This window comes from Chinchilla lanigera, unplaced genomic scaffold, assembly GCF_000276665.1.
Source record: "Chinchilla lanigera isolate Chin_1 unplaced genomic scaffold, ChiLan1.0 scaffold00074, whole genome shotgun sequence".
NCBI classification, from domain to species: domain Eukaryota; kingdom Metazoa; phylum Chordata; class Mammalia; order Rodentia; family Chinchillidae; genus Chinchilla; species Chinchilla lanigera.
In genome coordinates this window covers 10,911,916-10,920,126 of record NW_004955475.1, presented here as the reverse complement: position 1 = coordinate 10,920,126, position 8,211 = coordinate 10,911,916, and the positions used below count along the sequence as shown (strand labels likewise).

The following is an 8,211-nucleotide window of genomic DNA, read 5'->3' as shown; positions in this document are numbered from 1 at the left end:
GGGAATCAAACTCAGGACCCTGCACTTGCCAGGCAGGCGCTTGTGCCACTGAGCTATATCCCAGGCTGAGAAAAACTTTATTACCACACATTATGAGCAACTTTAGTGACATCAGCAATTGATTTCATATAAATTCCTTTTAAATATAAAAATCAGGATGTCAGTGTATGCTCAGGATCATCAAATTGAGGTTAGATTTTTTAAAATTTAAAGCTAAAAGAGAAAAAACCCCAAGATTTTAAAATTGTATTTTTAAAAAAACTACAGCTTCAAAATAAGCTCTTTTCCTGCTTCTAGAGGCCATCCTAGCCTGTGACCTCCCCTCCCTCCATCCTAACAAACAACAGTATTAAATTCCTAAACATCAGCTGGGCCTTGTGGTGCTTGCCTATAATCCCAGTACTTGTGAGGCTGATGCAGGAGGATCACTGTGAGTTCGAGGCCAGCCTGGGCTACATAGTCCAAGGCTAGCCTGAACTACACATCGAAGCCCTGTCCAGAAGGAGAGGTGAGCAACCCAGAACCCGGTAACATTTAGTTGGCGAGACACATTTTAGAAACAAGCTACCCATGTAACAGGACAGGCTACCCATGTGCCATGACCCTGGTTTAAGACAAGCTGCTTATGTGGCCTGACTGGTTTGGGGCATGCCAACAACATGACTCCAGTCCCCATCTTTTTTTTTGTTTTTCTTTGCTTTTTTCTTCTTGAGACAGGGTCTTGCTATGCAGTTCAGGCTGGCCTTGACCTCACTTTGTAGCCCAGGCTGGTCTCAAACTCACAACGATCCTCCTGCCTCAGCTTCCTGAGTGCTGGGATTACAAGCGTGTGCCACCATGCCCAGCCCCATCTTTTTCTTGTCTTTATATCTTTCCAAAAATACACAAGAGAAATCTTAAATTTGAGAACAATTTAAAATAAAAGATTCTAAAGGCTTGATTTTTTTTCTCCAAAGATAAATTTTTAAAAACCCTCAAAGCTCTTCTCTCACACTTCTGACTCTTATTGGTTATAAGTCTATAGCGTTAACTAATGAAAAAGATATTCAAAAAAACAAAGAAAAAGATATTCAAAATAGCTTACAAATAAAGGTCTTAAAGTTTGATAACATAAAGATTATATATAATTGGATAAATATTATATATGTGTCAATTTTCAGGTATGTGTTCTATTTTAGTTAATGTATAGATAAATAAACACTCAGGCTTTAGCCCAAATACCTTTGTTCATAGGGTTAACAGTATGTTAACAAGATAAAAATAAAGATGTCTTTAAATTAATAAGAGCTGGGAGTGGTGGTGCGTGCCTGTAATCCCAGCAGTCAGGAGGCTGAGGCAGGAGGATCACTGAAAGTGCAAGGCCAGCCTGAACTGCACAGCAAGTAGACCCTGTCCCAAAAAAGCAAACCAAACCAAAAAATGTTAAAATATATTTAAATTAGCTATAATTAAAACATTAACCTTTCTATGTCTTAAAACAATAAGGGGGCCAAGGGTATAGCTCAGTGGCACAGCACCTGCCTGGCAAGCATGAGGTCCTGAGTTCGATTCCCAGTTCAAAAAAACCAGTAAGCTTTCCTTAAAATATTAAAGTGCCCTTGGATAAATTTATAAAACTAAGAAAAAAGTTCTATATTTTACTAAGTTGGTTTCTTGTGTTTTTCACTGTTAGGCTTTTGGTTACTTAAAAAATTGTTTTAAGAGCTAAGGATTATTTAAGTGTTGGCTTGTAAAATATTTTCAATCAGTTTATAATTGGTTAAATGAACAACTATTATCTTAGTCTATGACTCATAAACTAAGATATATATATTATATATCTTATATCTAAAACTATATATCTAAAACTAAAGATACATCAAAAAATGCTGTGATTCTAAGCTTTAAATTTTTTTCTGGCTTGAAGTTTATATGGAGTTAAGACTACATAAGTTTAATACATACAAAAAATCATAAGTGCTCTTTTATACAATATATATCGATTTTTTTTTCATTTTTTATACAATATATATCTAAAACTTAAAGAGTGGTCAAATATTTTGACGGCTCTTTAAATTTAGTCCTGCCAAATTTTGGTCTTGCCATTTGAAACTTAATCTACATATATTGGCTTTAATTAAATAAACATTTTGTTATTATATAAATAAGATACACATATATTGGGTAATAAGTCTGTATATAATCATTAACACTGTTTCCTAAATTTATAAGAGTATTAAAGAGGATAGCTGGGAGTTCAAGGCCAGCCTGAACATTCATACTGAGACCTTGTCTGAAGAAACTAAAAAAAAAAAAAAAGCCAGGAGTGGTTGCACATGCCTGTAATCCCAGCACTTGGGAGGCTAAGGCCAACCTGCAGTATATAGCAAGACCTTGTCTCAAAAACAAAAACAAAAAAAGAGTACTAGGTTATGGTTAACCTTAGTACCAAGGGTACTAAGTTAAAACCATAGTCAACCAGCTAACCTCCCAGTCTTCAGACATGGATAGACCAAATCAGTTTTCCATTGATATAATTATCTGGCCACTATCTTTATTCCACAAATAAGACTTCAAAATATAATGCAGCACATTAAGTCACTAACTATACCCAAAGAGGATATTTCATTATTAAATTCAAAAATAAAAATATAAAAATAAGTACTCTTTAAGAGCCACTCTTAAGTGCCTGGCTAGCTCAGTCAGTAGAGCATGAGACAATTAAAAGCCACTCTAAAAATAAATAAATAAATACATAAATAAAAGCCATTTTACAAAATCAAATGGCCCTAGACATTATAACATAAGGTAAAATGTGTACCATTATCAAAACAAAATGCTATATGTACATTCCTGACAACTCTACAAATGTGTCCTCTAATTACATGATCTACGTTCACAAATCAATACAATGTCAGCCTCTGCCATAAGCTTTAATAACTGGCAAAATCCTGCTTTCCTAAAACAACCCGGTAAAAAACATTCCTCATTTTTCTGGCTATGATAATAGACATTAAAATTCTTGTCTGTTACATGATTCATTGTTGTTGTGAGTTAATATCTTATATGTCCTTGCTCTCTTTTTCAGACTATCAAAGGATGATAGTTCTTCAAAAGATAAAATGCAATATTCCTATGTCTCCTTTAGAGCAGTCAAAACAAAACCCTGGATAGACAACATCAACGCCCCTCCTTCTACAACACCTTAAAAATAAGAGACCAGCCAGGCATGGTGGCACATGCCTGTAATCCCAACACTTGCGAGGTTGAGGTAGGAGAATCACCTTAGTTTGAGGCACCGTGGGCTACACAGTTCAAGGCCAGGTCATGCACTGAAAAGATAGGTACAGTACTTTGCAACTGAGATGGTATAGAAATATACACCAGTGGAAAAATGAAGCACAGAGTGTGTTGGAAAAAAATGTTTTTGAGTTCAAATTCATCACAGCATTATGTATTTTATTTGTCAACGCTATCTAAGTTGTTTCTCAGCCTGAAGCTACTTTGACCATGTCTTATCAAACAGCAACAGGGAGATTACCACAGAGCAAACCACAGCATAGATACTTCACCCGCTGCAAAGGGGAAAGTACGGCATCCCTTTAGCTTTGGTTCCCCCGTTCTTAAAAACTCACTGCTATTTGGCAGCGCAGGAGGCTGTGTGCACAGTGGTGTTATCTACCACTATTTGCCAGGAGAAGAAGTTTTCCTTCCATAGCAAACAAAAGTCAAAAATATGACTAGGGAGAACAAAGAGGAGTCCCACCAAGAGATGGCAAGCTGAGCAACTCTAGCAAAAGCTGAAGTCTCTTATCACCACAAGGGGAACAGCCTCAGGGTCTGGATCTACAGATCCAACATGTTCCAACACTTGGAGCAGTTACGAGAGTTGGAACAATCAAAAGGCACAAGGTTGAATAAACAGGAAGATGTACTGAGGAAGGAAGGACAGAAAGTGACCAAGGCAGCCCTTAGAATAGCTAAGCACAATAAGAGACAGAAGACTCAGAGGAAAACAAAGAATTCCCAGACAATGATTGACAGGACAGTTTATTTTTTCTGTTGTTTTACTTAGGGGCTTAACTTTGAGGGAGCTGTTCCTAAATCAGGAAGTGGCTGAGAGGAAAAAGGAAAAAATCAAGATATAACTTTTCTGGAGATCAACAATTCTATATCACCCGGCCCATGGTGGTAACAGAATCTAATAGTGCTCACTATAGGATCCCCACCTCCAATGAACTATAAGTAAATGCCAAACCCATCTCCGGAAGCAGCAATAACAAGTCCATGACTGATAAACATTTGTCTCAAAGGCATAAGAGGGAGCTGGGTGTGGTGGCACATGCCTGTAATCCCAGCACAGGCATGCGCAGGAGGATCACTGTGAGTTCAAGGCCAGCCTGGACTACATAGCGAGACCCTGTCTTAAAAAACAAAACAAAACAAAAAAGGCCTTCTATAAAGGAACCGGATCAATTTCATTTAAATTGCTGTTTCCTGAGCTTATGTAACCACAGAACTCTTTTAAAGAACATCTATCTCACACAACTATGGAAAAACTGCATAGCCATTTGTTTTAGTTACTTTTCTTGTTGCTGAGACAAAATACCCAACACTCAAAGTTAGAGAGGGAAAAGTTTATTTAGCTCACATTTTGTAAAGGTTTCCATCCATATCAGCAGGCTCCAAGGCAGGGTAGTGTAGCTGAGAGGCAACCATTCATGGCAGCAGAAGACGGCAAAAGTAACAAGAGAAAAAAAGAGGGAGGAGCAAGCCTCTTTTCCTCCCTTATATTGTATGAAGGCTACCCACCCTAGGGCGGGTGTAGCACTCATACCCCCAATCCCAGCACTAGACAATGAACCAATCACAAACTCTAGATTCAGCCGCTTCCAAAAAGCCCGCCCCCCATGACCGCATGAGAGGAAGATATCCACACACAAACCGTAACACCATTTTTATGAGAATCTGTCTTCTGAAGAATAAGAAAAAGGGGCCAGGCATAGTAGCACATGCCTGTAATTCCAGCACTTTCAAGGCTGAGGCAGGAGGATCACCACAAGTTCAAGGCCAGCCAGGGCTACAAAGTGAGTTTAAGGCTAGCCTGAACTGCATAGTGAAACCCTCAAAAAGACCAAACAAACAAAAAACAAAGTATGTATTAAGGCTGTGATTGATATTTAAAAAAAAAAAAGAAAAAGGGACTAGGAGTCGGGCATGGTGGCACATGCCTGTAATCCCAGCACTCTGGAGACTGAGGCAGGAGGATAGTTGTGAGTCTGAGCCCCTCCTGAACTGCATAGCGAGACTCTTGTCTCAAAGAGACCAAAAAAAAAAAAAGAAAGAAAATGAAAAAGGGACAAGGGAAATATAGCTCAGTAAGGCCATGTATTTGATTCCCAGCCACCTCCCCAAGCAAAAATAAATGAATATTCAGAAAGTTTAAGGTAATGGCCTGTAATCTCAGCACTCAAAAGACTCAAGCAGGAGGATCACTGTGAGTTTGAGGCCAGCCTGGACTACATAGTGAGTCCAAGGCCAGAATGAATTGCATAGGGAAACCCTGCCTCAAAAAAAAAAAAAAAAAAAAAAAAAAAAAGGAGTTCAAGGCAATGATTTGGGGTTTTTGTTTTGTTTTGCTGAGACAAATTCTTGCCATGTAGTCCAGGCTGGCCTTGAACCCATGGTGATCCTCCTGCCTCAGCCTCTTGAGTGCTGGGATCACAGGTGTGAGGCACCACACCCAGGTAAGGCAATGATTTGAAAACTAGATGATCTTGTTCTTTGGTGAGGCAGTTGCTTGATGGTTAATACAGCAGAGAAAGCCAAACTTAGATTTTAAAGCAGACAAACACCTAACAAGGGCAATATTAGATTGTTCTACTTAGTTGTCGCCTGGCCAAGAGAAGAAAGAACAGCACTGACAGCACTTAATGGCATCTCCTCTTACCACTTTGACAGGGGACACATACACCTCTCTCTCTGTCTTTGTCTCTGTCTGTCTCTGTCTCTCTCTGTCTCTCTGTCTCTGTCTCTCTCTCTCTCTCTCTCTCTCTCTCTCTCACACACACACACACACACACACACTTCCTCCAAAAGGTTCAGATCAAAGCAACCATGTACAAACTAGTCTATCCTCACTCCTCCAAAAGCTGAATAACCAGTAGTCTAGGGTTTCTAGGGGAAGAGACAAATGGCTCATGTTTGCACTCTCAACTGATGTCAAAGGAATCTCCCCTTATATATACTTCTTAGGTGCAATCATAAGTACCACCCCAAACCTATAAGACAACACACTTCCTGGTGTTCATTGTGGCAGGGTGAAGCACAGCCTGAATAGCTTCTGAAAATACCTCGTGTATCCCATCTTGCATCAGGGTTGAACATTCCAGATACTTCACAGCTTTCACCTGCTTAGCCAGGGAAGTGCCTTGTTGAGGGAGTAGGCACTAAGCTCTGCTCCTTCAGCTTCTTCACTGTCTCAGGGTCATTCTGCAGGTCCCTGTTGGTGCCTACCAGCAGAACATGTACATTGGAGCAAGGATAGGAGACCTCTGGATGCTGCTTATGCCTCACATTGGCATAAGAGGACGGGTTGCCAATGGAAAAACATATGAAGAAAATGTTGGTCTTAGAGTAGGGCAGTGTTCCCAGCTGGTCATACTCCTCTTGGGCAGCAGTGTCCCACAGATTCAGGCTAATGACTTGGTCATCCACAGATGTCTGAGCACTAGAATTATCAAAGACAGTGATGATATACTCAAGAAAGGCAATTGTTGTATAACCAAATGCAAGGCAGTTTACCTACAGCCCCATCTCCTACAATCACATATTTGATCATCTGCATTCTTCCCTTGTAGTCCTATATAAAAGAGAGAAACAATGTTCAAAGATACTTGGTTAATTTAGGGAGCCAATGCTTTATAAACATTTCTCTTGAGGAGAGGGACCAGATACCTCCTATACTCCCTGTCCTCCTAACACCCTAGAAGACACAGGTAGGAAAGGTTATATAGTACAAGAATTCTTTATTTTTTTGAAACGGGGTCTTGCCATGTAGTTTAGACCAGCCTTGAACTCACTATGTAGCCCAGGGTGGCCTCAAACTCACAGTGATCCCTGTCTTAGCCTCCCAAGTACTGGATTACAGGCGTGTGCCACTATGCTTGACTAGCACAAGAATTCTTACTCTGAAGTTTGTAGACTGCTAGAGAAGAGGCTCCAGTTGGTTCTAGAAGCTACCTCTGAGATTATGTACAATACTGTATATATGTGCATAAGTTAATTTTTCAGAAAAGAAGACCCAAAGTTATCATCAGATTCTCAGAAGTGGCCCTGAGGCCAGAAAGACTAATAACCATTCATATATATAGGTATGTATGTTAAATTGTCATAAAGTCTGGATATACCATATTGTACCGAAGGTGCTAACATGATGCAGGTACTCAAGTGGTAATTTAAAAAAACTGGTATAGTGTGTGTAGGTGAAAATGATCAGAGTATGTTATGTATATGTATGAATCAGACAAAATGAAACCCATTAATCTGTATAACCAATATGCACTAATAAGATGTCAAACAAGACTCTTGGAAAGATAGCAGAGTGGTGAACAGCAGAAAAACAGCCTCTTTGATATTTGGTGTCCAGAAACTGTAATATAGCAACATAAAGAAGAAAAATAGGAGGGAAGTGGGTCCTCTGGACCCAGCAAGGATCTGAGGTGACAACTGAAGCCCATGGGAAGAGTGAAAAGACAGACTTCTATGCTGAAGAAGGTGGCAAGCAGTGCTTTCTCCCTGAGCCCCGACTCACTGCATGGCAGGGGCAGTTTAAACCTGCAGATCCACAGTGACTACTGGTCAGCCCAGAGGCCTCTACAGAGAAACACACCACTAGAATAGACCAGTGGACACAGCAGATTGCAGTGACTGGTGAGTTATTCAAGTTCAGACATCCCACAGGAGAGGACATCTGGATGGGAGCCATCTTGGAGTAAGGCCAATTGAGCTCAGAACTCAGAGCAGCTGCAGGCTCGCTCCATCTACCAGCTCAGTTCTACCTCAGGGTGAGGTGGAACTGAGTTCAGTCAGCAGAAGGTCAAGGAGCCAAGTTCAAACTGGCAGGAGACACATGGAATGTTGCAGGCTGAACAAATTAGTTTCCAGCCTCACAGCCAGAAACCAGCCTGAATTTCAGTGGAACTAAGGGTGAAGGCTTGCTGTGATTATCTA

General features: G+C 40.2%; 1 pseudogene; it reads right to left on the bottom strand.

Moving 5' to 3' along the window:
* Positions 1–5,687: 5,687 nt before the first annotated feature.
* LOC102007759 lies at positions 5,688–7,074 on the bottom strand (annotated as a pseudogene).
* Positions 7,075–8,211: the final 1,137 nt, after the last annotated feature.